Raw genomic sequence first — 10,239 nt, forward strand, 5'->3', positions numbered from 1 at the left:
GGAGCCAGGTGGGGCCCCTCCTGCTTGTCCCGCCGGGTCTCCATCCCCAGAGCCTTCACCCAGCCACCGACTGGGTCCTGGCATTGAACTAGAACCACGACTGCCCTAGGCCAGGCCTCACCCACCCAGCCCCTTTCCCTGCTCAACTTCCCCTCCCTGTTACTACCCTCCCACCACTGGCCAGGCCCAGTCTCCCACCAGACCTTGAAGACAGGGCTCCTTCTCCTCACACCATGGTCCCTGCCCTGACACTCCATCCTGCTAGGTCCTAACCTATGGCCCCTACACCCACAAGTTTACCCCTCATGCCTCAGCACAGGACACCCAACATCCTGAAATTATCCCCCTCACCTCTCAGCCAGGTCATTTCCACTCTGATCGGGCCCCACACCTCTCAACCTGTACCCCCACACCATGGGATCCCCTTAAATCTGAGTGCACCCCTACCCTGAGCTCACTCACTCACCCTTCACCCTGTGGTTGGGGTGGGGAAATCCGTGCTCCAGTAATGATGACTAATGCCACAAGTGGAGGATCGAGCCTAGTGTGCACCTTCAGAGTTAATGTCTGAGGCTACAGGGTGAGGCAGGCTGGGATGAAGGTGGTTCCAATTCCTGCCTTGGCACCCTGATCCCCGCAGCCTGTGCCTGAACTGACCTGATGGGTCAGGTTGATCCCAGACTGCCAGCCACTGGCCTTGGGCTTTCGGTGGTTGATGGTCCTGATGGTGATCTGGACTCCTAGGGCGGAGGCACTGGGCACGCGGACCTTTGGGGTGGGGGAGTTCAGAGTATGCACTTAATCCCAGGGTTAGACATCAGATGGTGGGCTGTGTGCATGGGGCTTTGTGCATGGCATGGACTCAGCACAGGTGGGTGCAGGGAACTTGTTCATTCACACCAGGCCAGAGGGAAGAGGGAAGGGAGCTTTTAAAGTGTCAAAGTGAGGAAGCCAAAGCTTTAGAGCAAAGTAGGAAGGTGCACTGGCCAGGCCACCATGGATCTCGCGGCAACGTTTGTCCCTTGCATCAGGGGAGACTGGCAGTTGACTGGCCAATGAGACATCCCCTGCTGTGGTATAGTTTACAGGCAATTGATGGGATTTTGAAAGGTAATTTTAATCCAATAATTTTCAGTTTCTCTGTGGTAGATTAGGTCCAAAATCATGGTGAATCTGGCAGGGATCCTGCCTGAAATCCAGCCTGGGACAGTGGAGGACCCACCCAGGAATCATCCACTTAGCTCTCACCAAAAGTCACTGTAATAGAGAAGAACAAATCTGACTCCATATTGGATCTGTTCCTTTTCCTTTAACCCTCTGCCGTGTTATCTAGGCTTAGACTTGCAAGCTCTGCACTTTTTGTAAAACAGTGTTGCCTTTAGTCTGAAATAAACAGGAGAGCCTATTCTCAAAAGTCTGAGCTTTAAGGATATTAACACTTTGCACTCCTATAAAGATAACAAGTTGCAGAATAGAAAAAGTTTGTTTTGTTGCAGGTTTTGCAGGAACACCATGATCTGACCCACGTGGACAGCTGCAAAGGATTCCAAGAACAAAGAATTCCTACACCAACAAGTTTGCAACAACCAACCACAGCCCCTCCCCTTTTTAGTAGAAAAGGAGCCTGAAGTTGACATGGGGAAGATGGTTCTCCAAGATATTAGTCCGCCATTATCTTGGTTTACAGCTGTTTACGTAGACCAGGTCATAGTGCCTCTGTAAATCCCCTAACAAAACAAAAGTAGTTTTCTATTCTACAACCTGTTGTCTTTATATAAGTGCAAAAGTGTTAATATCCTTAAAAAATCAAAGCCTTGAAAGTAGGCTCTTCTGTATATTTAAGGCTAAAGGCAACATTGTTTTACAAAAGGTGCAGAGCTAGTAAAACTAAGCCTAGAAAAGAGGGCAAAGGGTTAAAGCCAAAAGGACAGATCTTCTATGGAGTCAGATTTTTTCTTTTCTATTATACTATATTCTATTTTTGTTTTAAGTATATAAGAATAAAGTTTAGCCTTTTCCCATTTTAAATTGTGCAATTTTAAGGAGCATTAATTGCATTCACAGTGCTGTGAGACCAGCACCACTTGTTTCAGACTATTTCCTTCCTCAAAGTAAAAGCTTGTATACAAAGAGCACCCCACGTCCTACCTCGCCCAGCCCATGACAAGCCCTAATCCCCTTTCTCTCTCTATGTCTTTACGTATCCTGGAGGTTCCCTATCAGTGAAATCGTATAAAAGGTGGCTTTTTTTTGGTTTGTCTGCCCACATATCTTAAGTAGGGATGGGTGAATTATTTTTTTTGTTGTTTTCACGTGAATTAGCATTTTTGTATTTTGAGAGGAAAGTCCAGATGGATTAAAGATGAGACGTACCAAATGAAGCCCTTTTAGTAACTCTGTGTATAATCTCGGGGTAGGCACTGCTGTTCTAACTGTGAAACCAGAGCCAGAAGGGAGATGCTTAGCTCTTCTTGTGGCAAAATAAATCCAAACAAAAGCAGAAAACAAAGGCCAAGAAAGACAGCTGGAAAGACAAACCACAGCCTGGAAAAACCTTTCCTCATGACCCAAGATCGGAAAAAAGCTTCACATCCCTGTGGTCCAAAAAGCTCTTGAAGCCCAGTGTTCTGAAAAGAAACAAAACACACAGAGTCAGTTCCAACGAGAGGCAGTGCAGGTGGCCAGTTTGTACTGGAGATGCTTGACCTCTCAGGTGAGGACACAGGCAGACAGACAGACTGCAGAGACAGCATTGGCCACCATCACCCTGGCAGGTCTTTAGCCCGGTGACAACCAGCCCTGGTGACAACGTGAGCAGGCAGAGGCCCCAGGAGGTACCCTGGAAGGAAGAGCAAATGGACGCTCCTCTCCGGCAGAACAAGGTGTAGGATGCATCAAAGTGCCACAGGTGCATCCCTTCCCTAGCAGTGCTGAGCCTTAGAGAAGATCCCACCAAAGTGCTTGAACAATTTTCAAAGATAATGTTTCTTCAGTAACATGAATTCAAAATAATCAATATGTCGTCAAGGGATTTTCAGAAGTGACCTGCCCTGGACCCGTACAATACACACACATAAATACACACATATACACATAAATATATACACACATACATACAGGAAAAGAGACAGACAGACTGAAACACAGAGAAGCAGGGGGAGACAGAGAAACAGAGAGAGAGACAACTCAGAGAGGCACTGAGAGACAGAGACAGAGAGAAGGAACACTGGAGCTGGTAATGAGTGGAACTCACATACATTTTCACAAGTCAGTCTATGTGTCAGAACCTGGTCCCAAAGTCGATCCACCCTCCAGGGGAGGGTGTGGGGATCCCACAAGTGTGTGGGGATCCCACAAGGGTGTGGGAACAGAAGGCAAAAAATAGGAAGCCATTGTGGGGCAGCCCACCACAGAGGCCGAGATGGGACACTGGGCCTGTATGTCAACATGACAGAATGACCTAGGAGGTTGTATGCCAGAGCGGACGATGTCAGAGTTGTATTTAATTTCAGTCTCACGACTGTGAGCGGGGAAGCAAGCAGCAAGGAAAGTGACTGTCTCCAGACCCCAGGGCAGACCCCGGCCTGTGTGGGGTGTGCTTTGAACTCTGCCAGCCCTCTGTGGGGTCCTTCCTTTGCTGAGTCTGTGCACGATCTCCCTGTGATGCCAGCCCGTGGGGGTGACAGAAGCAATAGGTGTTTCTAGGTCTAGAGACAGGATGGGTTCTCTAGGAAGCAGGGGCCAGAATGATCCCCACTGTGCTGATGGGGGATTGGGGAGGCCCTGAGAGGCACATGGCTTGTCCAGGATGATAACACTGCTGAGTAGGGGGAGCCAGGTCTGAACCCAGCTGTGTCTTCAGAGCTGCGGCACTGGTTGCATCCAGGCCTCCCCAGGGCTATGGGGGGGCTGAGTTGGTGTCACTGTGTGTGGACATGGCATGGAGTGAGAATTGAGAGATTGGAAGCCCAGAAAGGCCCTTGAGGAGCTTTGTGTCAGGAGGAAGCTTGGAGAAGTGGACCCCAGGAAGTGACCTCACTTCCCTGGCAATAGAGCCCAACAGAACTTGGAACCGAAGTCACCAGGCACCCGCTCTGTAGAGAAGTCCCTACTCAGCTCACCTGGTTGGAGACAGAGGCATGTTCTGCTGCATCCCATTATCCTGAGGCCACAGGCCCCGGAAAGCCCTCAGCGAGGGTCTCTACCAACGCTGCCGGCACTGGGTCAGGTCTCACCCAAGGCGCCTCTGGCCTTTTGGCCAGAGAGACCCAAAGGTAACACAGGGAGGCCCAGGGCAGGCCCCCCCAGGCTGGGCCACCACTCAGATCCCATCCAGGTAGCCACACGGCCCCATCCTGCCTGGTGGAGGTGGAGCAGTCATGTTGGGGATGGGTATCTGCCTCAAGAAAGAGCAGGACAGAGGCCTGGGGGCCCAGTCACGTAGACAGCCCAGGACAAAGCTGGCTGGCTGGGATGTGGAGAGCCGGGGAAGGGTCCTGCCGCCCGAGGTGGAGCCCATGCTCTCTGGGTATGCATTTTCCCTCCCGGATGTCTGAGCTGAACAAGGTTCCGGTCTGATCTAGCAGCAGAGGGTAGAGTCTACAGAATCAGGAGTGTTCCTGGCCGGGAAGGACTCTGAGACTTCCATGCTGGGTCAGCTGCTGGTCACTATCATTGCAGAGCCAGATACCACATGTTGAAAAGAAGCTGATGAATAAGAACACCAACGCCCCCTCCCCAAGTGAAGGACTGGTGTGTCACTCTTCTGAGGGCCAGCGCAGACTCCTGGTGGGTCTGGATATGGAGGGGTCCCCACCACCATGGCCCACAAATCAGTGGGGCAGGCCTCCGACCCAGACATCACCCAGGGCTCTCCCAGGGACCTACCCGGGGCTGACGGGTAGCTCAGCACACCCTGGTCTGACCTGGAGCACCGTGCCCACCTCGCTGCAAGTCAGGTGGAGGACCAGGAGCCCCCGAAGCAGAGACCAAAGGTCAGAAAAGCAGGGCTGGTGTATGTGTGTAGGTGAGGGTGGGGCAAAGGCTGGGCCACACAGGGAGGTGTCCCTAGAGGCTACTGTTGGGACCAGAAAAAAGAATGGCCTCAGAACACCTGTCTGGAAAAATTCAGTCACAGAATACATCCTGTGGGCACTTTCTGGGTGGGAGCTGTCTGGAAAGCTCTGGGAAGATTTCTGTCCTTGTAGAGGCACATGGAAAGGGAGGCAGGTGCGTAAATTTTTCCTCTCTCACAGCATGAGATCTTCCACAAGACTTAAAACTCTCTCCACTTCCAATAGTTACAGAGGAGGCAGGGGCAGGGGAAGATATCAGAGACCAAAAATGGGACGAACTGGATCCAGCAGGAGACCTCGAGCTCCCTCCTGCCGCTCCTGCAGCTCCTCCTGAACCTGCGTCTGCAGCTGGACTGCTGGGCAACGGAGAAACAGTTCAGGCATCACCACCACCTGGGGTAGAGCCCCCTCTGCACCCACCCACACCTTCTTCTCCAAAATGTTCTCCAAAATTCCACCGTCAGTCCCCCCACAAACTTGACGTCCCTTCCGCTGGAGATGTTTTTGTTTCATTTTCTTTAGTTTCCTTTGCTTGTTTCACATCATTTATGACATCCTTTATTTTTCTTTTTAGAGTTTCATGTAATAAAATGTAGACTTTTCCCCTTTTAAATTGTGCAATTCAGGAGCATTAGGGGCATTCACAATGTTGTGCGACCATCACTACCATCTAGTTTCACACTATTTTTTCCTCAAAGTGAAACCTTGGATCCAGAGCATGCACTCCCCTCCCTCCTCACCCAGCCCCTGACAACCCCAAGGCCTCTTTCTCTTTGCGTGTCTTTACCTCTACTGGTTGTTCCCTGCCAATGAAATTTTAAAAAAGGATATTTTCCTTCCTGCCCACATGTTTTCACCTGGGGCTGAGGATTTTTGTTTGTTTTCACTTGAAACAGCATTTTTATTATTTTCAGGGGATATGCAGGGGGATTAAAGATGTGATGCACAAAATGAAGCCCTTTTGGTAACTCTGTGCATAATCTCAGGGTAGACACTGCTGTTCCCCCTGTGACACCACAGCCAGAAGACACAAGGGAGATGCTTAGCTCTTCCTGTGGCAAAAACAAAACCAAACGAATCAAAAAAATTAGTAAAAGCCCAGAAAAATTGCTTGAAAGGCAAACCACAACCTGGAAAATGCATTCCTCATAACCCAAGGTTGGAGAAATTTTTCCCATTCCTGTAGTCCAAAATCCTTTTGAAACTCAGTGTTCTAAACAGAAACAGAACAGACATGGGCAGTTCCAATGAGAGGCAATGCAGGTGGCCAGTGTGTGTTAGAGATGCTTGACCTCTCAGGTGAGAACAGAGGCAGACGGAAACACTGCAGAGACAGCATTGGTCACCATCACACTGGCGGTTCTTTAGTCAGGTGACAACCAGCCCTGGTGACAATGTAAGCAGGCAGAGGCTCCAGCAGATCCCCTGGAGGGAAGAGTGAAGGGACGCTCCTCTTCAGGAGAACAGGGTGCAGGACGCATCAAAGGGCGACAGATGAATCTCTTCCTCAGAAGATCTGATACTTACAGTTCATCCCACTAAAATCCTTACACACCTATTCAAAGATGCCTTTTCAAGGGTGTTCATCACAGCACTGGTTGAAACAGTCGGAATTAAAGCAACAATAATATTGATGGAGAGGGGATGGGGTCCATTCGTTCTGGTTCATGTGGATGAATGAATGCTGTTCAGTTGGAAAAGTGGGTGCCTGGTCTCAACCCAATGTCAAGGGAGGCCTCAGGGTGGAAGTATGCAGACCCACTCTCTGCATCCAGGGTCCCATCTGCACGACCACATGTGTGTGAAATCAATATAGATGGAAATTGATCTGATTGTGAGTGTGTGAGAGACAGAGATGGAGAGAGACATACTGAGAGACACAGAGACTGAGACATAAGCACCAAATCATTCATGACAGACACCGCTGTGGGTGGGAATTACAAATCACTTCTTTTTTAGGCAATATTTCAATTTTTTGTACTGTGTCTGTATTACTCTACTAATTCTAAAAGGATTAAAATCCTATGCTAATGTGACCCATTCATTACTCATCTATGGAGTAATTAAAGTACATTAATCCTATTTTTAAAAGAATTTAAAGCCTTCTCAGGACTCAGTTCCATTTCAGCTCAGTGGAAGCAGAGGTTCTCCAGGAGGTCGTGTCTCTTCTGAATCAGCATCCAATACAGGTGAGCAAGAAGTACCCGACTTGGACACTGAAGACTACAATAGATGAGAGAGTCTGTTGAGAGAAATTAAGACCTAAATTCAAAGAGAATAATCCCATATTCATGGAGCAGAAGGCTTCATTCTACTAAGATGACAAAGGTCCATGAATAGATCTAAGGATTCAAAGAATGCCTACCCAAATCCCAGGTGGTATTTTGCAGGAATTGACAATCAATCTAAAATTCACGTGGAAAATCCAGGGGGTCAGAATACATGAGTGAATCTTGAAAAAGAAGAACAAAGTTTGAGGAATGGAAAGTCAGATGGAACCCACGGTTAATACAAAACCTCTTTAAGCTGAAGATAACTGAGATTCAAAAGATGCAGAAGAAAACCTGTCATGGAAGCCAATTCTCTCCTTTCCCTTTTCCCTATTAAGTTAGGTTGATAAAAAAGCCTTTAACTTTCACCATTTAACATGGTAGGTACTTTTCTGGTTGGCTCCTGCGTGTGTATAAATAAAACGTTTCTCTCGTTCATCTCCTCTTTACTTCTGTGGGCTCTTTGGGAGGGACTCTGGATTATGGGGACCTGCTCTTTTCTCACCTTCTTTAGTGACATCTTTTGCCCATGGTGAAGTTCTTAAAAAAAAGAAAAGTCTCATTGGTTTTGGGTCAGATTTGGAACATGTATACCTTTGGAGACCCCCTGGAGGAACAATGGGGTTCAATACTGCCTGGAGAATTCACTTGTCAAAATGCCTAACAAGACGCTATTTGCAAGGTTTTTTTTTTTTTAAAGATTCTTACCCTAAAACAAATCCCCTATCTAAACCTCTTGGATGATCAAATATAAAGAAAAAAGGAGAATCATGTCTGGCCTAAGAACACTTGCTTAACAAAACAGAAGGACAGAATCAGTTTCAGAGCAAAAATTAAAATGCATTTATACCATCAACCCTCCCACCCTTTTGTACACTGTCCTCATGTAATCTGCCAGATGGCCCCCTGGAGAAGGCCCTTTGCCCGGAACTCGTGCTCATTTTCAGAGCTCGGCCAAGCGGGAGGTTGGTCCCCAGGGCCTGAGAGGGGCTATGTGTGACATCTTCTCTGCTGAGACCCAGTGGGCTGAAGGGAACTGTGTTCTCTGAGGGAGAGAGAGCACACCGAGCCTCTGTGGAGGCATCTCTGAGATCCTCCCAAAGGCACACATCTCTAACTCTGGACACGGGAATTTTTGATTAGCATCTTAGTTGGAAATCTCCTCCTGGATAGAAAGAAGCAGATTCAAGATGTTGCAATTGGATGGGCAGGTCGGCCTCTCAAATTAGTCGATGAGGAGGACACGCAATTCTCTGCAGAAGTAGGAACACCCATCCCTGCTCGGCTGACGTCATGTACAGAGAAACAGACGCGACTCTAGGGGGAATTCAAAACCCACCAACCTTTCTTACCGACGTCAACATCCCCACTTTATTCTCCTGTCAGGTCTCTGCACAAAAACTGTGGCTCATCCCCAAATATCACATACCCATCACCCTGTACCACTCTGTGTCTGTGTCCAACTCGAGCATTAAGGCCTGTGACCGTTACTGTTAATTCGTGTCCCCCTTTCTGCCCGTCTCCCGCCATCATCCCAGTCCAACCTCGGTGTCTCTCTCCAGGTCAGCAGTACTCTTCCCACTGGCTTCCCATCAGCTTACCTTGCCCTGCTTCCATTGCTTATTCCCCATACGTTACCCACAACGGTCTTATTAAAGTATTAATCAGATCAAGTTGTTCCGCATTGCAAAATACTTTTGTGATTTTCCATTGTATTCAGAAGGATATCCAGAGTCCCTACCAAGGCCCTATGTGATCCGGGCCCTCACCGATCTCTGCAGCCTCAGCTCTCACCGTTCTGCTCCAGCCCATCTTCACCGCCCCGATGGTCCCCACCAGGACAGCTGCGTTTCTAACTCCAAGTCTAGTACTTACACTTCTTCCGGCCTGGGAGGCCTTTCTTGTCTGTTACATACGTGGCTTATTCTTTTGCTTTATTCAGGACTTTGTTCAAATTATTTACCCTCAGAGAGGACTTATCTGACCAGATTATTTAGAATAGCATGCACATATTTCCTATTCAAAGATTTTCCCTCCTAAAATGCTTTATGTTTCTTTGTGGCAATTATTAGTACCTGGTAGTACATCATATTTTTATTTGCTTACTGGTTTACTGTCTGTCTTTCTTACTAGACCTATATTCATGGAACCACAAATAACTGTTTTAACCAGTAACTTTCAAACCACCTTTAAATGAATTCTTTTATAAGATGAGAATTTCAGAGGCTTCCACGGGTTGCTTAGGGGAAAAAAGAAAAAGGATTCAGGTTGAAATAATTTATTAAGGACCTGAGAGTTGGTTATTTATTTTATACATAGTAGTGTGTACCTGTTAATCCCAAACTCCTAATCTAGCAAAAGACCTAGCTGACTACTATTTTTAAAGGAATTTTTTTTCTTTTTAAACTGGGGTTGTTTGAGATCTCTTTTCTTCTTCATTATTTTTCTTTTTTTAAAGATTTTTTCTTATTATTTTTTTACATTGAGGTTCCGCAAATTGAATCCAGCATGTACTCTACCCCTTGAACTATACCATCCCCTCCAAAGACAATTATTTTTATACTTTGACAATACCATATTGAATTAAGATTTTTGTTCCATTTTCCCTTCATAGAGTTTATAACTGAGGGAGAGAGTCAGAGGAAGCCCTGGGCCAACCCTTCCTTCTCAGCGGGTCACTACACAGCAGAGGAGCTTGGCTGTCTCCAGGCCCAGCTCACCTTTCTGCTCTGAGGGCCGACTCAGGCCACTTCTCTTAAAAGCGGCGTGTTAGAAGCAGCAGAAAGCCAACTAGCGAGCAACAATGACAAAACTGACCCACCTGCAGTTGGACATCATCTGCTCTGAAACGAACCTCTTAAATTTCTTCTTATTAGTGGATGGTTTTCAAAAAT

This window comes from Vicugna pacos, chromosome 18 (assembly GCF_048564905.1).
Source record: "Vicugna pacos chromosome 18, VicPac4, whole genome shotgun sequence".
In the NCBI taxonomy this organism is placed as follows: Eukaryota; Metazoa; Chordata; class Mammalia; order Artiodactyla; family Camelidae; genus Vicugna; species Vicugna pacos.